At 43.3% G+C, this 27425-nt stretch overlaps 1 protein-coding gene and 1 pseudogene across 4 annotated transcripts in view; one reads left to right on the forward strand and one right to left on the reverse strand.

The window, feature by feature from the left end:
- Window positions 1–4469: 4469 nt before the first annotated feature.
- Window positions 4470–4610, reverse strand: LOC118573504 (annotated as a pseudogene).
- A 1839-nt stretch (window positions 4611–6449) lies between these two features.
- Window positions 6450–27425, forward strand: part of Lpin2 (lipin 2) — a 75611-nt gene continuing 54635 nt past the window's right edge. Inside the window, exons 1-2 of one of the 4 annotated variants that reach the window (XM_036173193.1) lie at window positions 6499–6558; window positions 9588–9794. The gene's annotated coding sequence lies outside the window, so the exon portion shown is untranslated. Of the gene's footprint in view, window positions 6559–6816; window positions 6938–9587; window positions 9795–27425 lie in introns of those variants that run through there. The other 3 variants (XM_036173199.1, XM_036173196.1, XM_036173198.1) reach the window with 3 other exon arrangements.

The following is a 27425-nucleotide window of genomic DNA, read 5'->3' on the forward strand; positions in this document are numbered from 1 at the left end:
GTTGAATGTTTCCTTCTGGAAAATATCTACTGGGGTAGCTATTCTTGCATGATTATGACTCTGTCCTGACTTCCTTATTCAGTTTTCAAATTGATTAGCACAAAAACAACATTCTCTTTGTAATTTCTAGATTGTGTGTGACTATAGTTTTTATGCTATTCACAGTGGTGTGTTCCTTTTTTCTCTTCATTGTTTTCCATAAGGATTGTAAATTTATGAGTCTTAGATAAACAAACTTGGGCAGGTATTGTTTCTGCTGTGTGTTAGTTTCCAGTTTTATTATTTTCCTTACTTACTTTCTTCTATTTCCTTTGCTTTGCTGTTCTTTTTCTAACCTTTAAGCTTTTCACATTTCCAAAGGTTTCTCTTACAATTCTCATTAATTACTTGTTTAGTTTTTGCTTCTGAAGCTTTAATACATAGTACCAAATATCTGATATATAACATTGAAGCATTACTATATTTCCGTACAGCTTTGTTTCTTGACCACAACTTTCTTAGTCAATCAGTTTTTCTAGTTATCTTTTCTTACTTAATTTTTGTTATTTTTATTATCATTTGAGATAAGGTTTTACTCTATACCCAAGCGGGTCTCAAATTCTTGATCTTCCTACCTCTCCCTCCCAATTCTTGGATTATAACCCTGTGCTACCAGGCTAGTTACATTTTAAAAATTGTCTTGTCTTAGCTGTATTATGGTCACAGACTCTAATTGATGTGCTCCAAATTCTTCAAAATCCTTCTAGACGTGCTTTATGGCTCACACGTGTCAACTTTAGTGAGGTTTTAGAGTAGGCTTACCAAAACCCTATTATTTTTCCCCATTCTTTCCTTTTGCTTCTGGCAATCCATTTTTTTCTGGTCTTCTATTAAGCATGTGGTATTTTTTCCTTCTGCCCTTTAAGACAGAGTTGCAGGAAGCAATGTTCAAATTCAGGCTTAGCAAATACCCTTCAGGCCAAACGCTGACTTTCTGCTCTCTTTGGCTTCTGGCCTTCATCCTGTCTTGCTACTTTATTTCTTAGTTTCTTGCCAATTCATAGACTTTTCCAGAATGTATTTTAAACGTTTCGCCTTGTGTGGGGGGTGGAGGAATCCCTGAGCGTGTGAGGTCCTGAGTGAACATGTGTTGTTGCGGGATCAGCTATACACAGGACGCTAGCCTCAGACCCGAGGGAAATGGATAGCCTTCCCTTTTGGTCTGTGTGTGGATATTGTCAGTGTGTGTAGAAAGTGGCCATCATAACTTTCTTCCCTGACAGGTTCAGGGCTTGAAGACTGACTGCTCCCCTCCAGACATTTCTCTATGAAGACTAACCCCATCTCTTTTGTCTGGCTGTACACCACAGACTCTGCCTCCTTGTTTATGTGTACGTAATAACCTCACCTCTTTGTTCAGCTGTGGGAAATAACCCTGCCTCCAAGTTCAGCTGTATATCACGAACATGCCAAGCCTCCTGGGTAGTGCAGTTTCTCCCGCTGAGAGCTCAAATCACTCAATCCCAGATTTCTGTCTGTCTGTCTGTCTGTCTTTCTTTTCTTCATTTCCTTGTCACCACAGGCAGGTCTGTCCCTAAAGTCATGCAGAAGCCTTGTATTTTCCCTTTTAGTAGGAGAGGTTGTCTGAACCCCTAGACAAGCATTTTCCTAGAAAAATAAATCCGTCTTTATTGGTAAATGGGTGTTCATTGATTGCCTGGTATACACCGAGGAAGAGCTACGATTGCTATCTATCTCTACGTGGGCAACCTATGGGCTTCAGAAAAAAGTCATTGATTGGGGGTGGGCGGTAGAAGCCACTGAAGGAAGGTGATGGGAATTAGAGGTTAAAATAAATGTTTGGGGACATTCTCATTTACACCTGAAAGCTGATGCTGATCTCTTTGAAACTGGAGAGTAAGGAGACATTACCCTGTGAAGGGTGTGTGGGAGATGGGGATAGAGGAAGGAGAGCTAACAGGGATGGATGTGTAACTGGATAGAACTGCTAGAGTTCTAAGGCACAGAGGATGCCTATGGTTGACATCAATTAATTACATATTTAAAATTACCTGTAGATATTATGAATGTTCCTAAGACAAAGAAACTAAACATCTCAGTGATAAGCCAGTTTTCTTTTTCTCTTTCTTTCTTTCTTTCTTTCTTTCTTTCTTTCTTTCTTTCTTTCTCTTTCTCTCTCTCTCTCTCTCCCTCCCTCCCTCCCCTCTCCTCCCCTCCCCTCCCTCCCTCCCTTCCTCCCTCCCTCCCTCCCTTCCTTCCTTCCTTCCTTCCTTCCTTCCTTCCTTCCTTTCTTTTTGTCAGGGTTTCTCTGTGTAGTATTGGCACCTGTCCTGGATCTCACTCTGTAGACCAGGCTGGCCTCAAAACTCACAGAGATCCTCCTGCCTCTGCCTCCCGAGTGTTGGGATTAAAGGTGTGCGACACCACTGCCTGGTGCCAGTTTTCTTGATTTAATCGTTACACTTCTTCCAAATGTATTGAAATTATATGCTATGTCACCTAAAAAATTTACACTCTTGTGAGTCAATTAAAAGTAAAGTATATCTTTCCAAAAACAGCTTTCAGAGTCCTGGAGGCCTGGGAACAATTTCCAGCACCACTAGTTACAAGCTGTGAGAGCTGATTTGAGTCACCATGTCTCAGTCTTGGTTGAGTATCCTTACAAAAAGAGCTGGGTATACAGTGATGGCACAGGAAATGTGGGTTGTCATTTGACCCGGAAAATGCCAATGCCAGAAACAGCAAAGCTGCTTTTCTAAGTTTCATTCTCCACCCCACCCTGTCCTCGGAGCTGCCAGACAGGAGGGCGCAGGATCCTCCCCTCCTAACTCCAGAGAAAGCCTTCTCTTCCAGGATTTCCTGAAAGGTCCATCTTCTCCCTCTTGACTTGGGTTCTTTGGTAATTTTAGAGTTTTGGAAATAAAAAGCAGAAAGGAAATGTCTTGCAGACAACTTCTGCTTTTCATCTCACAAGCAGACTTCCCTGATCGAGTGGAATGCCCGCTGACTTCTTGTAAAGAGGAAAATGAAAGGACTGTGGACGTTAACATTGAGAAGTGACCATATCACAGAAGGATTGGCTGACGCATGCAGAACAGATGAACAGGAGAGAAAAGTGGAGCAGAGGGAGCACTCTGGATGTGCTCCTAGGGAACTCAAGACTTTTTCCTGAAGATAATGGATTGGCAAGGACAGATCTGCCAACAGGGTGGTGATTAGGATCACTGCCTGGAGGGATGGGGAGAGAGCTCTTTTGCCTTGCTAGGCTTTCAGGGGGATGGAGAGATTTACTGCAACCAGAGGGAGGCCACTTATTGGGCAAATGAAGAGGCTGTTGTGGCTGTTCTGCAGAGAATGCCAGACAGTAGAAATGCTGAGACAGGATGGACATGCCATGGGAAAGATCACTAAACGGACGGCAGTGCCACTCACTGGGCTAGGAGATTCTGGACCGGGCTCAAAGGGAAGTGCCAAGGATGGACGGACTCTGACATCACTGTGGACTTTGCCGTGATAGTGAAAGCCACCCAGCTCGAGCTCTTAGATTTCAGAGGTGTCCAGCTGATGAACGTAGCGGGGAACCTCAAGAACAAAATGGTGGTCAAGAGTGTCTCATGAGATGTAGGTCCCAAAAGGAGTCCACCATGTTGGAGCCTGGACAGTATCATGAGTGGAGGAGGGGCGGGCTTTCAAAGGCAGGAGAAATTTCATGGTGTTCCACATGTAGCTGAGCCGGGTAATGCTGCCTCAGTGGGATACGCAGATAGCTTGAAAGGGGGTGTCGCCTAAGCTGAAAAAAAAGGGAGATGGTCCAACTCCATCTTTACAGATCTTACAGCTTATCAAATCCTTCTCAGATTTACTAAGCTTAAAGATGAAAAATAAGACAAATTAACCTCACATGAAAGATAGCTGATATACATTAGAGCTCCAGATGTTCTGTTGGAATGAAACAGATCTTTGTGGAAATTAAGCCTAATTAAAGTTTGAGGTGCCCTTGCATGAGCAGTTTACATGTATGTTGATGTCCACTATTCGAGGTCAGTAACTCACATATGGACATAGGCAAGTTCAGGAGCACAGTCAGGAGTAAGGGGGAGTTCACTGAAGATGGTATTGGAGAAGATGCCCACTATTTTTTTTAAACTTTGTCACTTACTGATCAGGAACTAGATCTTATTTCACACGAGAAAACATATTTTATAAATATTAGCTGAAATAAAGTTCAGGTTTATATTGAAAACTGTGGCCTATTAATATTCAAAACACCCATTTTCCAAGATTTAAAGTGAAGAGCACTGTAAGATACCATGCAAGATGTTAGCTGCTATCACTTTGGGTTTCTTGATACATTGGTGTTTTGTTTTGTTTTGTTTTTCATCATGTAACAACAATAAGTTTAGGTATTACCTAGAAACAGTTTAATAATAGTTTAGCAAAGCATGCCCACTCTATTTCTTAACCCTGAATATTATTATTTGGGCAAATAAACAGACACCAAATAAATGGAGACGACTTTGCCAATAACTAAGAATACGCTGTTCCATGGCTTGTAATGGGAGGCCGCCATAGCCAGCAAGTTGGTGTCCATTCTTAAACCAAACATCAAAACAGCACAAAACACAAGCCCCAGGGCAAAACCAAACTACATAAAGGACAACAAGACCTCCTTTCTTTGAAATAGCAGAAGACTACTGGTTAAAAAACAAAACAAGGGGCTGGAGAGAAGGCTCAGCAGTTCTTCCAGAGGACCCAGGTTCAATTCCCAGCACCCACATGGCAGCTCACAACTGTCTATAACTCCTGTTCCAGGGGATCCCACACACTCATGCAGGCAAAATACCAACATATATAAAAAATAAATAAATAAACAAAAAACAAAACTGAGCTACATCTAGTCTAGCAGAGTGACAATTGGTGGGGAAAGGCTCCTGGCTATGAAACCAGCAGGTGGTGGGGTCAGAAGGTGAGATGAGGCTTGGGCAAGGAAGGGGAGAAGAGCTGGGTGTGTCCCAACCTCACAGGTATCAGGTGCAGGAAGTCAGGGACATTCAACAATATTCAATTCGTCCCTACTCTGCCTCAGGGACAGTATCAACCAGGCAGTCACCAGAGAATGAGGAACACATTAGAAAAGTGACCCAATCTTTCTGAGTAAGTTGTCAAACCCAGAGTGGGCGGGGCAGAGGAAGGGCGGCTTGACCAGGGCTTCCTGGATGATGAAAGGAAGGAAGCTTGAGAATATTCCGCTCCCAAGGTAGGAGGTAATGAGACTAGCCCGAGAGAAACAGGAAAAGTCAAGTTGGAGAATGAAAGGCTAGGAAACAAATCGTAGCAGCGCATTCTACAATTCCTGTTGAAAGTCACCTCTGCCCCTCCATGGGAATCAAGTGTAATACTCAAAGCGCCTGGGTTAGGAAGATGTCACTATTCCCAGTGTATTGACTTGGAAATTGAGGACTGGGTTCTTTCTCTGGCTTTAATTGCACTTCTCCACAGTAGAGCCTTCGAACAGTTACTGGAAAGTTTAAATCTTTAAAAAAAAATTTCTTTCGCCAGTGAATCAGATGAAAAGCCTCCTTGAAGCGAAAATTCCGAGTAGGTTAGGACGTCTCTGTGGGACCTTAGTTAGCCCTGATTGAATCCCACACCATGGTTCTTGAATGGAGTGGTTGCCTGTGGAGAGAACTGGCTTCCTGGGCCCCAGCATAGCCTATGCCCACTATGCTTCACTGCTGTAAAGAAACTGCTGTGTCCAGGGCCCACCCCGGAGAGAGTTTGTAAAAACAAATGCATGTTTCTACGGCCCCGAGACTGTGTGAATGTTCACGCTCCCTGTGCACACGGAGAAATGAACAGACATTTAGAAGTGAAGCCGTAGGCTTGCTTCCATCTCTACTTCCCACGACAAGAACGGGCTGCAGAAAAAAACAAGACAAAAAAGCCGCGGACACCCCTAACACTCACAGCGGCAGCCGTTTCTTAAAGTGTGCTTTTAAACAGGTCTTATAACTGAGCTTGGAGGGGAAATAAGCAAAGACCACGGGTTCTGCCGTGATCAGATCTGCGGCGTGCACTCGCGTTACACCGGCATGACGTTTTCACACCATCATGCCACGGACCGCCTTGCACGCGGGTTTTTTGGGTTTTTGGGGGGGCAGCTGGGCTCTGAACCCCTCCGCGCAGCGCCGCGAGGTTGCCATGGGGACCGGAGGAAACTTTTTAAAAAACGCTCTCCGGAGGCCCCGCGCCGCGGGCCAGCGGCTCTCTCCCGCCAGGGCCCAGGGCCCGCGGCGCACGGCCCGCGGCGGAGGGGCGGGGGCAGGGGGAGGAGCCGGCGTCACGTGGCCGGGGCGGGGCGGGGCGTGCACGCAGCCCAGCGCCAGCTCGGCCGCCGCCGCCGCCGCTGCCGCGTCTCATTCATGAGGCCCGGCGGGCTCTGCTGTGGCCCGCGGCTCCCGAGGCGGCGGCCCCGCCCCCTGCTCGCCCGCTTCTCGCCGCAGCCCGCCCGGGCCGCGCGAACGTCCGCCGAGTGAGGGCCGCGCGCGGTGCCCGCAGGTAAGCGGGCCGTGGTGCTGGGGTTCTCGGGGCAGGGTGGGGGGGGATGCTGCTTCCCCGCTCGCGGCCTCGCCTCGCGTGGGCCACGTAGCCGCGGGCGGCAGCGCCGCCTGGGGACGCGCGGGCGTCCGAGGGGACCCTCCCCCCCCCCCCGCCACCACCTCAGCCGCGGTTCCTCGGGCCGCGGCAGGGGGATGGCCGCCGAGGCCGTGTCTGCGGCGGCGCCCCCCCCCCCCCCCGCTCCCCGGGCCTGGGGGAGGGGCGCCGGCGCGCGGTCGCGGCCATCCCCCTGCCGGGGCTGGCGAGGTGCTGCTGTTATTCCCTCAGGCCGTTGGCTTGCCCGCCGCTGCCTCCTGCAGGCCGTGGACCAGGTTCAAATGTGAGTTAGCCCTGCTGCCGTTGACCCGACCCGGGGGGCCCTGGAGAAAGGTCTAGGATTGGTGTGGGAGCCGGAGCTCCACCCCTGGCATAAGAAAATTATTTTCATTCAAATGTAGGATGGCGTTTCCAAGACGTAATTATGCAAAAACAAGACTAGGAACTAGATCGCCCTTGCTCTCAGAACGTACTGGAACGCTGGATACTCGGAGAGGCTCTGAGATTACTGAACAAGCGGCCACACTTTTTTTTTTTTTTAATGCATTTTTGAGACAAAAAAATTGAAAATTGAAACCGAGTCTCTTGCTTCGGTGCTAAAGCTATTTTGCCCAGCAGTAGGCATGCAGGTTAAGTTGTTACTGAACCTCGGCTCACTATCTATAGTATTTTGGTAACATTCGGTCAATTTTGAAATCGATTTTGGGATTATTTGCCGGTTATTTAGTGTATGTGTTGATCATTGTGATGTTGATTGTTTTCAGTGGCTTAAGACTGAGAAGTGTGGCAGGTGACTTGGGTTAGCACAGACAGCCACCAGGTGTAGGAGGAGACAGGTGTTTTTAGCCCAAGTTGGGCTGCTCTGCCCACTGAGCACGTTCAATCAAGCAGCCACTCGTGGGCCAGACCCAGGCAGACTATAACAGAGCAAAGCCGGGCACTGTGGGTGGCTTCCTCCTTCCAGTTAAATGTGTTCTTGATTGTGTGGTAGCGGACCCAAGGATCTTCATGTCGAAGCGGTGGGTAGACATAGCTGTGGACCGCCAGGGATGAAATGGCTGGTTCTACTTTAGTATTCGGCACACCAGTTGAGATTCAACAGAGAGCTTCTATACTTAGAGGCTCTGGAGCCTTTGAAAACCCCTGAACGCAGAGTGCAGTTAAGAAGTGGAGTTGGGGGATTTAGCTCAGTGGTAGAGCGCTTGCCTAGCAAGCCCAAGGCCCTGGGTTCGGTCCTCAGCTTCGACAAAAACAAAAAAAGAAGTGGATGAACAGGGTGCCTGGGGCTTTGTTTCTTGTATTGCCGGATGCTTGGCGTTGTGAATCTTGGTTCATTGACTGGACTGTATCCTGCACTGGACACAGAATCCCTGCAGGCAAGACCTCAGTAGCAAGCAGTGCATTACCAGGCACATAAGCTGGCTTTTAGGAGAGGTTTGGTTGGTGCTGGTTGAGTGAATGTAGAAAGTAGCAAGCAGATTGTCTTTGTAGGTCACTGGGAGCCAGTGGATCTTCCTTAAATTTTCTTGTATGGCATGCCATGGATGGATAGTCTTGGTGCTGACTACAAAGGTTGTAGTGGTCAAAGGTTAAGTTAGGTCAATGAACATTAGCATGGACATTTGGTAGTGTTTTAAGTATTAGTATTCAACTTAAATATGGCATGAATCACAGTGTGAACAGCGATTCTCTTTTGTATTGTATGCTTAATATACATCATACCCGGAACATTGAATGGAATCATTCTTGCTGGGAAGTAGACTGGGCTGCTGCCTCCCTTGGGTGCATAACAGCCAGTTGTCAAGTCTTTAAATCTAAGTTAAGTCTTGGCGTCTTTTAATTTAACCCCTTGTACCGACTGCAGGGACTGTTGTTACTTTGTGTGTGTTTGGGAGTAACGGCTCTAGGATGTGTACCTTCTCTTTTCAGTCGGTAGGCAGTGTTGTCGGAGTTTATTTGGGGCTTTGCTTTTGCTGTCTCTGTATCCCTTCATTGCCAAGTAAGTTAATACTTTTGGCTTAGATGCAGGGTCTTTGGTCCTATCGCTTGCCTTCATGGTGAAATAGCTCATAGGTTTGTAGTCAGGGCTGAAGTTGCCTGAATTCTATAAAAATTATGTTTCATTAAACATTGGAAGAGTTTGAAGATACAGTGTGGAGTGATAACTCTCTGGTGATGTCTTGATAATAATAGTTTTTGTTGTCTGGGGACAGTCTCATATAGGTAGCTCAGGCCTTAAACTTTGCATTGTATGCTACCACAGTTGGTTCAGAAGGTTCTGGGACTTGAACCCAGGGCTTTGTGCACACTAGGCAACTACTGTACCAACTGAGCTTTATCACAAACCTCTTGTAGTAAAGTATTTGAATACATTTTCTTATTCACTTTGTTAACAGCTAACCAATTTTGGGATCTACCTCTCCTGCCATTACCATAGGTGAATGTGTGCATTTGTGTGCATGTAAACAGAGAAAGGAGTCAGGTGTCCTCCTCTGTTCCCTTATACCATATTCTTTTGGGACAGGGTCTCTCCCTGAGGTCATGTATTCAGTTACACTGGTAAGCCAGCAAGTCTGTCTCCACTTGTCCCCCACCCCCACCCCCCAGTGCTAGGGTAATAGGTGTGTGAGAGACAAGTGCTAGAATCTGAACCCCGGTCTTCATGGTTGTACAGCAAGCTTTTTTGAACAGCTGAGCTATTTCTCCAGCCCCAGCAGAATACTTTAATAACTAAACACTTTACACGTTTAGGTCCTGTATTTTTTAAGATGAACATATGAGGGGAAAGAAGTCACTCACTCACTCTTGGGGACCACATGCAATCAGGGATCCCCAACTGTTGGTAGCAACCTGTATGTAGTTGTGGGATGGCCAGAATACTGCTATTCTAATCTGTTATCCTCACCTTTGCCCCTGGTGTTTATTTATGGCAGGAAGCTTGAGTTGATGATCTCCTCACAATCTGGAAGGAGATAAGAGGAAAGAAAAAAGAAAAGAAAAAGAAGAAGAAGAAAGCCTGATTCCGAGGCAGGAGCACCAGTCTCAGGCTCAGCTAGCCTGGGATACACAGTGAGACCTTATCTCAAAACAAACAAACAAACCAAGAATGCATTAGGAGATGAACTGTGTCACACTGTAAGGTACACACCTTGTGAGGGGACTTAGGGCAACATGAACACTTTCCTAATTTGATCGTGGACTACAGTTGAGTCTTGTTTTGAACAACCTTTTACATTTGTTTATTTGTGTACCTGTTCTTCTGGAGCCAGTGTTAACCCACCATGTGGGATTCTAGGGATCAAACTCAGGTTGTCGAGCTTGCTGGCAAGTGCCTTGCTGAGCCATCTCACAGGCTTTCCAGTCCTTTGCCCTGAAAGCCTTTGGATATTAGCTTTCAATGATTGTTACATGTGGACTTGGGTGTTAATGGTGTTACTAGGAAATGGGGAAGAAGGTAGATTCTAACTTTCGAAGCCTGTCAAAATGGTTGGTTAGCACTCCTTCCACCTCCATTTTTTACTTCTTCACAAAGCCAGAGTAGTACTTGATTGCTGATTCTTTTAGAATTCCTTTCGGATTATTTGGGTTACAACTGAACAAGGTGGTGGAGGAGAGCAGCTCTGGAAACATGAGCTTTTAAAAATTGGTTTATAGGGTGGCACTTTTTCTTACTCCGGTGTAGGTTTTGTCTCTTTGCTGAGTAGATACTGGCTTCCAGAAGAGCAGACCTGGTGGGGATTGGCAACCAATGGACTGCTTTTCTCAAACCCTTATCCAGTTTCTCCAAAAGTCCTTACTTCTCTAGTAAATTCTATTAGCTTTAACTGAACGCTAAATTAAATATCACTTGATTATCTCATGTCATGTCTTCCTTTGCTTCTTGTACCAAATTCCCTTAACTTCATGTATTGCTTAGTAAATGTGTATTGCCTCAACTCTTCATTTTTACCAACCAGAAGTATAGATAAAGTGTCAAGTGGTTTATAAATTCTTAGTTGTTTTCAAGTCTTATCTTCCCTGTTCTAAAATATGCAGTGATTGATTCCTGGTTTTCATCTTAGTTCTCAGAGTTTTTAGTTTTCCCTCCCCAGATACTAATACCTCACCTTCCTGTATTTTGATTAACTTCGGCTTTAGGCATTAAACCCCTTCACATAAGGTGACTTATGTTACTTTGTGCACCATGCTTCTTTGGAATCAGCTGTGGATTCCTCACAGTTGCTAGTCATTATTAGGGTGAGTTACTTAGTCTTCTTAACCTTTCTGACATTCTGCTTTCTGTAAACATGGACCTAAAGGGAGCAGTAACATTGAGTCCATATCTTGGGACATTAGTCCTTGAGGGTACAGCATGGTCTAGTGAGAAAGTAGGAGTTTCAGATTGGTGGAAAGTTGGGCTGACCCCTGTGGAGTAGGTGATTGAGAGAGGGTGTATCAATTGCACATGCTGAAGGGAGAAGAGGAGACTTCAGAGATGGCTGGATACAGGAATGCTAGCAGGGAGCAGAGGCATTTGCCTGTTACTTCAGTGCATCGGGGTACTTTTCAAGGGTTGGAGTATTCCCTCATTATTTTTGGAGCAATAGTTAGTTGAAATATAAGTAGCATTTAGTGGGAACCTAAAGAGACCAGAGTTGTAAAGTTTAAGAAACATGATTAAAGAGCAGTATTTCAACAAGAAGATTCTAGATTAAAGAACTATTGGATCTGAGTGGTTACATTAGTCTTCTTTATTAAAGAAGAAGAGTAACCGGTGGGAAAAGTGTCCTTCAGAAGTGTCAAGATTGGTCCAGGAAGAGAAGGTAGGTGTGTGGTACCAAGTAGCTTCTTCAGTGGCTGGTTGGATTTCTGCTTTTACCTATTTCTGAAATGTAATGGAAGCAATAGTTGATACGAGAATATTTATTTAAATACCTGTTTTTAAATTTCTTTTTTTTCTTTTTGGAAACTGGGTCTTATGCAATATGAACTGGCCTTAGACTCCTAATTTTCCTACTTCACCTACCATGTGCTCCACCATGCCTTTTTTTTTAAGTTAACAAAATTTTCAACAAAAAGTTCATTGATAAAGATTGAAACAAACAGAATTGTCTGATGATTTGATGACATGATTTTTGAACTGTCACCCACTATGCAAGTAGTTAATATGAATTTGAGCCTTGAATTGGAGCTCCTTGACTTGTGTTATGATATTTTCCCCAGGGACTGAGTGTGTAAACTTGGGGTCTTCATGAAACGACGTGCTTCTATTAGGAGTAAGTCAAGACTGTCTGGGCTTTGTGAAGCATCTGTGGAAATAAGCTTTTAAAGTGATGGCACTGGCCTTTATTTTCCTTTTTAAACATACCAAAACATCTATCTATATAGTAAGTTTCCTTAAAATCTCTTGCCCTTGTTTTCAGTGAATAAGAGCCCCCTATTTGACATTATAGCCAGAGGATCCAGTTAAATATAAAGGATGGCTTCAAAGAGAGAAACTCAATTAACAATGTATACTGGATAAATTCTTATTAGGAAGGATTGATTTTTCAGTTACAGGATTGTCTAATGGCTCATGGCTTACCTAGTTCAAAGTACCCTACCTAGCCAGCATGACCTGAAAGGTAGAACTTTGCAATTTGAAGTTTCAGTATGCTCTGTCCACTGAGCCTAGTCCATCAGGTGGTACAGATGCCTGCTACTTCGTCTCTTCTAAAGCTGTGCCTTGGTGTCTGTAAAAGCTGTGATTGCTACTGTAGTCTCTTGATTGAGCACCTTCTTTGGGCAGGCATTGTGCTAAGAGCTTCATACTAATTATGTCTAAAGAGTCACAACAATCCTGCTAGGCAGAGATAATAGCCCTGTTTTCTATGAGAGAATACTGAAGCTAAGAAATTTCTGGAAGGGAAGGCAATTCCCCATGGTATAGCCACCCTCCATTGCCCTTACCTTCCTGGCCACACTGCCCAAGGATTCACAATTCATATGCATTTATTTGACATCCCTAAGTCAACTTTAGGAATCTGTTTTTACTTGATTCGATAGAATAAAGAAACTTCTTAATGCCAGCATTTATAAGTGAGTAATCGAAAGAGTGCACCTGCTGTGGAGCCTTGGCTTTCTCTAAAGCATGTTTGTGTGCAAGGCTGATTGAGCCAATGAGAGAAAACCAGCTGGGAAAGCAGTGGAGTTGAAGAGGCCCACCATGCCTGCTAGGTACCTGCTCTGGAATGAGTTGAACATCATTCAGTGATGTTCCCTGCCTATCTACCCCTAGGCTGAGACTGGGTCAGATGACAGCTATTTTTCAAGAAATGGGACCTCTAAATTCAAACATGGACGGTGGTTCTGTGTCAGTATTGGGAAGGAGGAAATGGCTGCTCTGAGTAGCCACTGCACTGCCACCTTGGAAGATTCCTTTTGGTAATCATGACTGTTGCTGATTTGAGGGTGTATGCTCTGTCCCTCGTTTTGTAGGACTGCACTATGCAGGAGGAGTATGAAGGTGTCAGCACTGGATGGAGTGCCCAGCCTTTCCTGTGTTCAGAATCTTTGTTCCATCACAGTGGTACACAGCTGAAACCTCAATCCAGTAGAGCGCGTGAATTGTTTCTAAACAGCTTTGTCCTTTAACTTGTAATTTTTTTACTGTATCATTTGACTTGCTCAGTGCCTACATATGCAGATAAGGTCCCTGTGATGGACTTTTACTCTATGTAATGGAATAAGTGAATGACCTAAGGACCTTTCATTAAAAAGAAATATATTCAGAACTATGAATACACTTAAATTGTATTAGCATATGTTAGTTGTGCAAAATAACTGATTTCATTGTGGCATTTTCTCTTGCGTACTTTTGGTACCTAGTTGACTTGACTCAGTTGTTTCTTTGGAGAGCCACCTGCCTGCTTGGCTAGTTCCAATAGGAGGGTATGTTAGACCACACCTACCTAGAAGTTGAGAGGCCAGGCTCCAGCTAGACTAGATGCCAGAGTTGAGAGTCACAGGACAAGGGGAAATGTTCCTCTTGTCTGAAAGTAGCTTGTAGTGGTGTTGGGGAATGAACTAGTCATCTTAGATATAAAGCAGAGTTCTCTTAACTGAGTATCGAGCGTCAGGAAGGGGATTCAGTTTAGGAGATTGAAAGTGAGAAGCAATAGAAATATCTTGGAGAGAGTACTGTATTTATTTTTATTTTTATTTTATTTTTTAGTTTTTCAAGACAGGTTTCTCTGTGTAGCTTTGAGCCTTTCCTGGATCTCGCTCTGTAGACCAGGCTGGCCTCGAACTCACAGAGATCCACCTGGCTTTGCCTTCCAAGTGCCTGTGTTTATATTTTTAATGTGCAAATGTTTATTTGAAGGAGTTTTTTATATTCCAAAAAACATTTGTGTGTGTGCGTGCATAGAATTTTTCCTGGACCCTTAACCTTCCTAGTGTCGGTGTGAGTAGTTTGGTTGCTGTCCGTTGTTAAAGTCATGAATTAGCATATTCCAATTCATCTTAATAAAATTGTGACATAACTAAAATAGTTTTATCCTGCATATTGAAAAACACTAGCCTGTGTAACAGTTTTGTCAACTTGATACAACGAGTCCGGGCAAAGCATCTCCATGAAGGATTATCTGCGTCAGGTTGGCCTGTGGGCATGTCTGAGGGGGACTGTCTTGTTGCTATAAGTGGGCTGCACAGTCCCTGGTTTGGGGCCCTGAACTGTGTAAGAGTGATAAAAGTTGCCTTGTGATCATTTCTCAGTGAAACTATCTAATATTTTCTCAATTTCCACTGCTTGTATTTTCATAACTAAATGTTGTTCAGAACTAAGCAGGTGCAGTGTGATTTTACTTTGTACTACACATTTTTCCTTTGGTGTGAACAGTGTATGCTAGCTTTACTTCTGGGCACGTCATGACTCTAGGCTCACGTTATCCGACTGGCAGTGCAGTCTCTGCCTTGTCCTGAGTACCGGTCATCCCGCCTCTGTTGGCTCGCTTGTCCCAGTTCTTCGCTCTACTTTTTGGAATTGTTGCTTTTGAGAAGTCAATTCTCCTGATTCTTTCTCCCTCTTCCTCCTCCCTCCCTTTTAAAAGTGTGTCTCTTAACTACATTATTGAAGTGCCTTGGTTTATGACTTGGTGTCTGTGTCCTCAGACTAGACAGTTGTAGGAACTAATTGGAACACCTGGGAAATACCTGCCTCACTGGTGGCCTTGTTTTGTTATCACACCTGAACAGAAAGCAGATATGTCGCCAGAGTCTGAGGCCAGAGGCATGAAAACACCAGAGAATCCAGGTGCCTGCTAGTTCCCGAGGCTTCTCCCTACATGGAGAATCATCTCTTCCTCTGTCCTCGTGAAGTTGAGGAGGTGGCTGGCTGGCACTGGGTTCTGTTCCTCTGATTGGGAACATGTAGCCCTGTCTACATGGGATTCCTCAGGCAGTTGGCATTTTTCTATTATGATTGCCTTTGGTGGAACCCTCAGTGGTGTGGGTATCACTTCATCCTTTGATTCTGGGGTTCTGTGGAGACTTTCCATTTTCAAAGACCTTGACAGTTTCAGTTTATTATCACTGTTGAGATGAGGACTTGGCTTGGGGGGGGGGGTGGGGTTCTCACTGTGTTCAAGACTAATGGCATCAGTGATCTTCCTGCGGAGTAGCTGGGCTGCACCACCACACCCAGCTGACCTCAACACATTTAGAGAACCAGGAGGTACTTTGTAGGATGCTTCACTGTTAGAATTTACCTTACAGTTTTCTTATGCTAAGACTAGGTTATGGCTTATTAAGAGGAAGACCATGGAGGGCAAAGTACCATAATTTGACTCAGTGATGGCCATGGCCTTGATCACCAGGCTGAGGTTGTGGTTATCAGATTTTTCTCCACTGAAAACCTAATCTGTATTTTTATATGGTTTTTTATTTTATGTGTATGTGTGTTTTGTCTGCATGTGTGGGTGTACATCATGTGTGTGCTTGGTACCTGTGAAAGTCAGAAGACGGTGTTGGATCCCTGGAGCTGGGATGTTTGGAATGATTGTGAGATACCATGTGGTGCTGAGAACTGAACTCGGGTCCTTTGCAAGAACAACAAATTGTCTTAACTTCTGAGAGCCAGCTCTCCAGCCGCTTTATTTATTTATTTGGGAGCATGCATCTCTGAGTGGGTGGAGGTCAGAGGACAACTTCTGGGATTGATTCTTTCTGGCAGTTAGGGAAGGCTGCTGGGTACCAGCCTTCCCCGCCCCAGTCCTCTCACCTCCACCTTCTGTCTCCCTGGGGGAGGTTACTCCAAGCCATCCTCTTGGCCCCTAGTCTGTGTTCTTTAGAAATTACTCTCCCAATCTGCATCTCAAGAGTGGGGAGTTACTCATTCCATATGTGTTTATAATTTTACATGAGAAAGAAGTATCTCACCCCAGTTGATTACTTCAGATTATATGCTTACATTGGAATGGACTCATATATAGTACCTAATACTGTGGGTTAGGATCTAATACTATGTGTGTATAGTTTGTGAGGGCTAAATAACAAAGTGTGGGCCTGGGTAGCTTGTGTTGTCTTTTTTATAAGATTTTTTTAAAAATTTTATGTGTATGTGTGTTTTGTCTGCATGTATGTGCGTGCATTATGTGTGTGCCTAGTGCCTACGGAAGTCAGAAGAGGGTGTTGGATTCCCAGGCAATGTAGTGTCATTTTATCTTGATTATCTGTAAAAGTCTTTTTTATTGAGTTATGGCTACATTCTGAAGAACTAGAACTTAGACCTTAGATTTCCTGGTTTGGAGGGCATACTCAACCCCTAATAGCATCAGAAAAGGGTAGATATGCCATTGTGTAGGCTTAGCAGAGTGTCTAGTTACAGCAATATTTTAAAAGGTGCTTTTAGGCACTGTCTACAATCTTCAAAGAAGATCAGAAAGAAAGCCTGTAGGAAATAGTTCTCAGTTTACAGATTTGTGTTCAGTCGTGTGTAACTGCTAACATTCCTGCTGATCCTCAGGTGTTTAACAGCTGAGCATTGGGGTCACCTTGTGCTTCGTTCCTGCTTTCTTTCTGAAGTAATTCAAAGGTTGGCCAAGTGAGGAACATGGCATCAGAGCCTGGTGTGACAGAATTAATCTTGTCTCTTTTACAAGATAGTCATGTGACCATGGTCACCTCGTCCCTGTGCTTCTCTTGGGTCTTTATATTGTATTATCAGGTGGCCACCGTCCTGGGATTCTGCTTTAAAAATACCCTGCCATACATTTTCTTATTGTGGTCTTTCCTCAAGTAGCCTCCTCCCTCCCTCTTTCTTTCCTCTCTCTCTCTCCCTCCCTCTTCCCTTTTTCCCACTCTCCCCGACTCCCTCTCCCATTTCCCTTTTTCTAGCTATCCTAGCATAAGACTTGTTCTTGTTGCCCTCCCTTCTACTAGCACAAAAGCACAGTGAGTGCAGGGGGCTTGTCAGACAGGTTCACTGTCTGATCCTAGCCTACAGAAAAGTGTGTGTGGAACCAGTCAGGGAGTCCAAGACCTTTAAGTTGCTTCATCCCTGGTGCTTTACTGACTTGGGTTGCTCTTGGACCTGCTGCTCCCTTGTTGAAGTCACTCAGTGTGAGAACCCACCGTTGACAACCCGCTCTTAGAGCTGCATCTGGAGTGAGGGGTAGCAGACTTTCTTCTTGGAAGCTTCTGAGAGCGAAGGCAGAAGAAATTAGAGATATTTGGAAAAAAGAAATGAGTGTGTATCAAGGGGACGCGGAGTTCTGGTTGCTTCTGTACTATCAACTAAACACACTGGTGACTTGATGCCTATTTTGTGCCTTACAATTACTGTGCTTTTACCAATCCCTGAAGGTCTTCTGCCACCTCCAGGAGTCATTAAGTGATGACTGATGCCATGTGTGAAGCCACCACCTTTTTACTAGAGCTGCGCATGTCTGGAGTTTATCATGGCAGACTTTAGGGTGACTGGTACAGTGGCGAGGCATTAGGATGCTGTCTCAAAAGGGGCTGCGATAGCTTTGACCTCACTAGTGTTCCTTTGCATTTGAGTTAGTCTTAGAGAAATACAAGCCTCCAAAAATGAAGTGTACACACCTATAAAGTATTGCCAATGACACCTGCTGTCGAAAGTTTGTAATTAGCTTTTGGAGTTTGTAGTAGGTACAGAGATGTTGGTGGCTGAGGGAAGATCCTTAGAGAACCAAGTAATGGGGGTATTGTTCTGTTTGGGGATATATATGTAAATATGTATGTGGGGGAGGGTACACTTTCCTGGGATGTAAGAAAATACCAGTTCTTTCTGCACCTTCTCTACCTGTTGAAATGGGGTATTGATAGCTGTTGCAGATAACATGTATTAATCTAAACCTCGCCTGTATATCAAATTACTTCAGGTTTTTAGTATTACCCTTTATCATACATGTGGTATAAGGAAACTGTTGGTACTATTAATAAAAATGTAATTGTGAAGGAGGATGATTAAAAACAGCCAAACATACAAAGACTGTTACAGTTTTCGTGTGTGTGTGTGTGTGTGTGTGTGTGTGTGTGTGTGTGTGTGTAGTGTGTATATCAAACCTAGTGCCTTGGGCATGCTAGGCAAACATTCTACCCACTGAGTGGCATACCTGCCCCCTACTTTGCCCATGTTATCACCAATATATACATTTTCAATTATACTGTCATTCTGGCAAACACCTCTCACTAAATTAGTGGTAGAATAATTTTTTTGCCCTTCAAGGCAGATTAAATTTTCAGAAATAACTAAAAAGTTGTTCACCAGGGCGGTGGTAGCACATGCCTTTAATCCTAGCACTCAGGAGGCAGAGGCAGAGACATCTCTGAGTTGGGGGCCAACCTGGTCTAGAGTCAGTCCCACAACAGCCAAAGCTACAGAGAGAAACCCTATCTCAAAAAAACAACAAAACAACAAAAAAAAGAGTTAATCATGTGTATAAGAGTAATGAATTAATTTTTTGACTCATAAGTATTCTGTGGCACCTAAATGAAATTGAGGGAGCATTTGTAGGTGTTAGATGAGTGCTCAGTGGTTGGAGTGCTCGGTGATCTTTTCAGAGGCAGATTGGGTTCCCAGTGCTCCTGTCAGATGGCTCACAAGCACTGTAGCCTCAGCTGCAGGGGAATCCAGTGCCTCTGACCTCCACAAGCACCTGTACTCACACACACACACACACACTACATATACAGAACTTTAAAATGATAAAAATAAATCTTTAAAATAAGAAAGAATTCTTTCAGTAGGAAAGAGGAGCCAATAATGTACTAGATGATGATATATTGATTTATCACAACTTTAAGAGGTGACTCAGACATAGCATTCATGTTAAATAGGTCTTGCTTAGATATAAATGTGATTAAAGAGTGTTGCATTCGCTGGGGAGGGTGCCTCACTTGGCTGCATACAGGCCTGGGAGAGCTCAGCCTGTTAGTTTCACCTTTACGTTGTAGGGCTCTTCTGACTCATTTCAGTCCATCTGCCGATTGGCGGCTGGAATGTGAATTAGATCAATCCTGTTGAACGATGAGCTGAAGAGTGGAATTCCATCGATTGAGCTCTTTGGAATGGGAAAATGATTAGTAAAGCTAGAACAGACTTAAAGAACTGTTGATGTCCATGAGAATTTAGAGTTAGTTATTTGTGTGCTTTCCTGTGCCCCTCTCTGAATGGCAGGGGTCTGACCCCAACAGTTACTGGTTAAGCACTGACTATGCGTGGGTCTTGGGACTATTTGACTGATAGTTTTATCCTTCTAGTAGTTTCTGGGCACCACCTCACAGAATCCTGACCACAGTCCTACCTGATAGATATTCCTGCCTATTAGGAATATAACTGAGAATGGTTATGTGCTGAGGGTAAGTGGGAGAGCCGGGATGTAAAACCCATCTTATACTCACATTTCTAAGGACCTTGTCAGAACAGTCATAAATAAGGTGCTCCATATTGTCATCTAAATGGGTGGTTCTTATGTTGGGTATGATGGTATACAGCTGTAATCAGATGACTGAGGCAGGAGCATCATGAGCTTGAGGCCAGCCTAGGCTGCCTAGAGATCCTGCCAGGGCTGAATCATGAAGGCCTGTCTCAAAGCTAACCAACCAACAAAACAAACAGAGCTAACTAAATACATAAATAAACAATGCTGGTGATTCCCAAAGAGGAGTAGTTTTGCTGATAGAAGACACTCAAAAGTGACCAGATGTTTTTTTTGATTGTCACAATTTAGGAGAGGGTGCTGCTGATATCTAGTGGTTGGAGGCCTGGGACCCTGCATGCCTTTTCATTCCCAGAGAATTATCTGACCCCATATGCAAAGGTGGGAACACCCAGACTTAAAATTTTAAAAACTACAAATCCAGTCACTCCTCCATTCCCACTGACTACCCCACCCCCATCCCACTGCTCTCTTGTTCGTCCCCAGCTGTCTTTTTTTTTTTTTTTTTCAAGACGGTCTCTCTGTGTAGCTTTGCAAAAGCCTTTCCTGGAACTCGCTTTGGAGACCAGGCTGGCCTCGAACTCAAAGAGATCCGCCTGGCTCTGCCTCCCAAGTGCTGGGATTAAAGGCATGCGCCGCGACCACCACCACCACCACCACCACACCCCCCCACCACCACCACCACACCCCCCCCCACCACCACCCCACACCACCACCACCACCACCACCACCACCACCACCCCCACCCCCACCACCACCACCACCACCACCACCACCACCCCCACCCCCACCACCACCACCCCCACCCCCACCCTCCAGCTGTCTTTTTGGTGAGGCAATCTGACTGATGCTAACTATCAGTTCTCTTAGGTATGTTGATTATGTGTTTAAAAATGCTCCTAAAAGTCTGAAAAGAGAAAAGCAAACTTTGTATTTCAGATGCTCTGATGTTATAGCGCCTTCTAAAGTGCAGGAACCAGAGTTAGAGGCAATAGCTTATAGTAGGAATTGTTTGGTTAGTGAATATTTTATTTCCATATCCACATCTTTAAGTGATAAAGTTTGCATGTGTGTACATCCTGTGCTATTTTATTTTAAGAACTGTTGTCATATATGTAGAGCCAGATTGAACATATGTAATGGCTATTTTTGGTTGTCAACTTGACTACATCTGGACTTAACTAAAACCCTTGTGAGGGATTTTTTTCTTAATTAAATTATTTGAAGTGGGAAGACTCACTTTTAATCCAGATCATCTGAAACGAGAAGATTCACCTTTAACCTGGGCCACACCTTCTGCTGGCAGCCTATATAAGGACATAGAAGGAAGCTTGCTGTCTTTGCCTGCTTATTCTACTCTCACTGGCATTAGAACCTACTTCTTTTGGAATTCTGGCATATACTGAAGACCAGCTGAGATATTCAACTTCATAGACTGAATAGCTAACTGGATTCTTGGACCTTTGTTGGTAAATGGCCTTTGTTGGATTAGCTGGACCACACCCTGTAAGCTGTGGAATAATCTTTTTGTACACTGTGAAGATGTGTCTTTGCCAAGGTGCCTTCTGATTGGTTTAAAAAAAGCTGAATGGCCAATAGCTAGGCAAGAAGAGGTTAGGTGGGACTTCTGGGCAGAGAGAGAGAGAGAGGAAGGGGAGAGATACCAGAGGACATAGAGAGAAAACAGAAGATGCAAGATGGAAGAGAGTTAAAAAGACAGGAGGCAAAACATAGATTAATATAAATGGGTTAATTTAAGTTATAAGAGCTAGTGGAACAAGCCTAAGTGATAGGTCAAGGTTTCATAATTAATAAGTCTGTGTGTTAATTTGGGGGCTGGCGGTCTAAGAAAGCCTGCTACAGTAAGGCATTCTAATAACCCTTTCTATACATATATAGATTTATTCTATAAATTCTGTTCATTTAGAGAACCTTCACTGATAAAACATATTTTATCTACTTTGCCTTGTGAATGCTTGAAAAATTTTCTGCACCTGCATCTTATTTTGCAAATAGCAGTTAAATTAGAATCAGAGGTTCTACAGTTAGGGTGATGACTCAGTGAGTAAAATGCTTACCCTGCAAGCAAAGGACCTTAGTTTGAATCTCTACAACTCAATGCAGCTAGACATAGTAGCAGTTGTCTAGAATCTAGTGCTTCTGAGGCAATATGGGAGGCTGAGACAGGAGATTTGCTTCTGTCCCCATTAACTTATCTATGCAACAGTGGACAGTAGAGACCCTGTGACAAACAAGGTGGAAGGCCAGGACCCAAGGTTGTCCTCTGGCCTCCCTGTTCACACACACCCGAACATATGAGTACACATATATCAACCGCTGCCCCCCAAAGTCACAGATTCATTCTTAGGATCTACATAAAAGTTAAAGAGGGGCTCTGGGAAAGCTTTGGCCATGAAACACTGTAGTATGAGTATAGATATAATGCTGTCAGCGAGCAAGCACACTATAAAGAGGGTACATTCCAGAGCTTGCTTGGTTAGGCTTTGAAAAAAGATTCGTATACCATTGAACTCTGTTCTCCCAGGCTACATAATAGATGCTTAGAAGCCTGGTTTAAGGGCTGCAGAGATGGTTCAGTGGGTTAAGAGCACTTTTGCTCTTCCAGAAGACAAGAGTTTGATTCACAGCTTCCTGTAACTCCAGCTCCATGGGGATCCAGTGATTTTTTTTTCTGGCCTTGACAGGCACCCATGCGTGTGTGGTGCGTGCACAGCACATACACACATTTACTTTTTAAAATGCCTAGTTTAAGAATTTGATATCAAAAGTAGGTATGCTTGTTATAGTGTAAATTTTTGTTTATATGTTTTATTTCTTGAGACAGGGTTTCTTGGTGTAGCTCTGGATGTCATGTAAATCACTTTGTAGACCAGGCTTGGCCTAGAACTGACAGAGATCCACCTGTCTCTGCCTCCTTAGTGCTTGGATTATAAAGGCATGGGTTACCACACCTGGCCACTCTGTTTTGACTGGAGGGAAGAAACTGGTATCTAAGTGTACAGGAAACAAAAGGTACACTGTACATTTACCATGTTGATAGTAAATGTGAAGTTGTAGGCAATGCTTAGATGTTTTCTGTTGAGTGAAGTTTAATGCTTAGAAAACTTAATTCTTTACAGCGTCACATTTTAAAAAAAATTTTAAATATAGAAGGGTGCATAGCAATTACTCAGAAGTTCATTTTTAAACAAGGAACTTGAAGGCTAGGGTATTCGGTGTCTGGCTCAAATGACCTAGTAAAATAGCAATTCTGTGGGAATAGGTTATACTGTAAGACAGGGTCTTGTTTGTTGCTCAGGCTGGCTATGAACAGATTAGCCCCCTGTCCTTCCCTCCTGGGAGCTGGAGTTACAGGGGTATGCCACTATGCAAAGCCCTGAGGTCCATACTTAAAGTTAAGAACTAATAATGTATTCTTTTTGTTGTTTTGAGACAAGGTTTAGTTGCGTGTGGTGGTTTGCATGAGAATGGCCCTCATAGGCTCCTGTATTTGAATGCTTGGTCCCTAGTTTGTAGAACTGTTTGGGAAGGATTAGAAGGTATAACTATTTTGGAAGAGGTGTGTCACTGCAGGTGGGCTTTGGGGTTTCAAAAGCTCATGCCATTTCCAGTTTCTCTTTATTTGCTTGGGGATCAGATGTAAGCTCTCAGCTTCTGCTCCAGCATCCTGCCTGCCTGCCTGCCTGCTGCCTACTAACACCCTTCCCACCATGGTGGTGTGGACTCACCCTCTGAAATTGCAAGCAAGTCCAATTAAATGCTTTTTTTTATAAGTTATCTTGGTCATAGTATATCTTCACAGCAATAGAAGTAACTAAGATAGACTATAGCCAAGAACTAAGATACTCTTTGTTTTGAGACAAAGTCTTATTGTGTTACTCAGACTCAACTTGTGTCCTATCACAGCCTGTGCTAAGATTACAGGTGTGCTCCACTATGCCTTACCCTTGATTGATTTTTAATTCTAGATCATATTAAATAATTACTGGAGCCTCCTCAAGAGTATCATTTTTAGCTCAGGATGATCCATCAAGCCCATTTGATATTATTTAAAGTTTTGATTAACATTTCATTGCATTTTCCTTCTCCTTTTGCTTTTAAGTGTACAGTTTAGTAATGATGATTTTTTTGAAAATGCTTTGCAGCCTCTTGCTCTTGTTTTTAAAACATTTTCGTGACCCCTAACAAAGTCAATTATACAGTAACTCTCTATTCCCCTTCTCCTAGTGAAGTCTGTACTCTTCTTCTCCCTTTTCTTTGTTTGATATATGGTCTTCCTTTGTTGTCCAGGCTAATCTCAAGCACCTGGGTTCACATCCTCTTACCTCACCCTTTGAGTGGCTGGAACTACAGACATGTATGCACACCCAGCTGTAATCTAGCTTATTAATTTGCCTTTCCTATTTTTTGTTTGACTAAAATCATACAGTGCTTGCCCTTTTGTGTCTGCCTTGTTTCATTTAGCATGCTTCAGGGAATGGCCATGTTTACAGCATATATCAGAACTTCATTGAATAATGCTTCAATGAATATATTCTGGATATTAAACTGTCATCAAAGATTTGTTAAACATTTTCCTGTATTCTTAGGTTATCTTTTTCATGATAATACCCCTTGATATAAAATAATTTTGGAGAGAGAGAGCTAATTTATCTGTGTATTTTACTCATATTCATTCATGTCATTGCAAAAATGTTTTGGCAGTAGAGGCCAGAAGAGGGTATCAGATCCTCCCAGAGGTGAAGTTGCTAGCAGTTGTAAATTGCCTTGTGGGTGTTAGAAACCAAACCTGCATCCTCCAGAAGAGCAGCCAGTGCTCTTAACCATTGAGCCATCATTCCAGCTCCTGTGACACCTCTTACTTTGTAATCTGTGAGGCATAGGAGTAAGCACATTTATTTTTCATCCAGATTCTAGGGATCAGAGATGAATATGTACAAAGGATTTACCCTAGGATATGATTCATTAAGTACTAGATGAACAATGTTAGGCAGGGGACTGAAGAGATGGCTCAGTGATTAAGAGCATATATTGCTCTTCCAGAGGACCTGGGTTCAATTCCCAGCATCCACATGGCAGCTCACAGTTGTCTATAAGTAACTCCTAAGTCCAGGGATCTAAGATCCTCATGTGCCTTCTGAGGGCACCCAGCACACACATTACACATACTTATTTACACGCAAGCAAAGCACTCATATATAAAAATAATAAATTTTAAATGATGTCAGGCAGCTAGGCACAACAATGCATTCTAATAAAATACTTCTTGCATTCTAAGAGACTAGAACTTTTGCTAGTCCTCAATGCCAGAGTAAGTACTACGTCTTGAGGTCATTTAAGTTCGCAATCCTACTGTGTACTCAGCCTGTTTAACCTGCCTTTAAGAAAACACTGTAAAAAACCTTCCTTGCCTTACCCACGTAAACAACTTTTACAACCTAAGCTAATGCATAGCTGTGATCTTAGTCATTTATCATTCCATGCCCCTGACCTAGGAGTAATGCATGTGTGTTATAATAATCATTTGCTGAAACCAGCAAATAAGGTTGAAAGTAATCTTGTAAAATGAATACCCATAATGTTATATGCAATGTACAGGTGTTACTGGTTTATTTGTTATCTGAGTCAGTTGGGTCTGGTGGGGGTCAGTGACTTAACCCGTTGTGAACCTCTGTTACAGATTTCTGTAGTGTCCCTCATTTCTTCCCCATGTGCTGCTCTCTGTCCTCTTCATTAAATACAGAGCAGAAGCCCTTTGTTAGGGAGGACAGAAGACAGGGAGAGCAAAGTAAAGAGTTCTCTGGGCTCACTCTTAGTCAGATGAAACCAAGGAGAGGTGTGTTACTGATTTCCTCCCTTCAAGAACACTGATGCGTCGTTGGTAACTTCTGAGTTTATTTTTAATGTGTTCAAACTGATGCAGCCAGGATTGTTTATTTTAATAATGCATACACATACACACACACATACATGCATATGTCATATACATACACCCATGTGCATGGTTTGCCATACATTTTAATAAACATTTAACTCAAATTATCTTGTATGCATAGTCTCTCACATTAAGAAGTTTTTGATAAAAATTTTTCTGAAGAACCAGGCTCGGCTTGTTGGAATAACTGCATTATCGGAGGCTGTACTTCTCAGTGAGGTGTGTAGTTCTTCTTGCCAGCTAGATTTTATTTGTATTCATGTGTATAATTATCTTTTGTGTAAAATTGAATATTAAAGCCAAGCAGTAACATCTAAGGGCAGGAAAATTGACAGTTTCAGGCCAGCCTGGGCCTTGTATCATGAAAAAAAAAAAAAATCAAGTATTAATGCTACCGTTTTTTTTTTTTTTTTTTTCTTATATATCTTAGACAATGAGTTTTGGTGGATTTATTTGTTTATTTATTTATGCTTGTTTGGGGGTTTTGCAGTGTTGGGAACTGAAGGCAAAGCCTCGTGTATCCCAGACAAGTACTCTAGCATTAAAGTTTATCCCTAATCCTTTTAGACAAACTTTCAATTGAAACAGATTCAACTTCTGAAAGAAACAGTTTGAGTTCTGATTATTTTCTTTTAATTTAAATTTCACTGATTATATAAAATCATTACGTGGTATCAAACTTAAACATGATGTTGGCGTTTTCAAACGAGCTGGACATGGTAGTGCGTACTAGTAGTACCAGCACTGGGAAGGTGGAGACTAGAGGATCAGAAGAAATTTGAGGCCAGCCTGAGCTACTTGAAACCCTTTCTCAGCAAACCAAAAAAAGAAAAATATATAAACACAGTACAAGTAAATATCTTTTTGCCACCTTTTCTCCTAATTATTTCCTGAACAAGAAATGAAACTGCATGCAAGAATATGAAATGGGAAGTGGTGGTAATGGGATGCAGTGAGAGAATGAATGTCTTGGAAACTTGAAAAAAGGAAGTAGCAGAAGGGGCTGACCACAGAAACAAGTGTGGTTGCCAGGCCCTGTTGGCCCGTTTAAGATCAATAACTATTCATGTTACCATAAAGGAACAGCACTTCTGGCTCTACTCCTGAGTGTCGGTTTTCAAAGCCTGCTAGTCCAGTGCAGAGCAAACTGTTGGTTAAATATCAGTAGTGTGGTTGGAAACAGGCCCTGCAGTCAGCTTGATGTTATCCCGGGCTTCTTACTTCACCAACGGTAGCTCGCACCAGTTCTTTCTCATGGTGGTACATAGGTAATCGATTGTTGTGTCCTCCACAACTTTGTGTTTTGAGTCCCCACTGTGTTTGTTGTTTGAATGAACTTTATATCTGAAAGAATTCTTACGATCCTTCCCAAGAGACCACACTTAATGGGATTTTCAGGTTCTAAGTTGGTAGTCCACACTACAGCAGCCCCCATTTCCATAGGTGAAAGGAGGAGGGTGCCTGCTAACTACTAATATTTCTTACATTTTAAAAAACTAATTGTTTATGAGCCGGGCAGTGGTGGCGCACGCCTGTAATCCCAGCATTAGGGAGGCAGAGGCAGGTGGATCTCTGTGAGTTCGAGGCCAGCCTGGTCTACAGAGCTAGTCCAGGACAGGCTCCAAAGCTACAGAAAAACCCTGTCTCAAAAAAACCAAAAAAATAAAAATAAAAAATATAAATAAATAAATAAATAAATAAACAAACTAATTGTTTGAAAATAGTGGGAAAAGTCATAGGAACAAAATAATCAGTTACCAGGTTTTGAGAGAGTCCAGAGAATGGCGAGGCGGCAGTGTGGTGGAGAACCAGTCAGAGGGGGGGAGTCCTCTCAGGAGTCCAGGAGGGTAAGTCCGACTGACACCTTCACTGTTTGTTGCGGTTTTCTTTGG

Source organism: Onychomys torridus, chromosome 23, assembly GCF_903995425.1.
Source record: "Onychomys torridus chromosome 23, mOncTor1.1, whole genome shotgun sequence".
In the NCBI taxonomy this organism is placed as follows: Eukaryota; Metazoa; Chordata; class Mammalia; order Rodentia; family Cricetidae; genus Onychomys; species Onychomys torridus.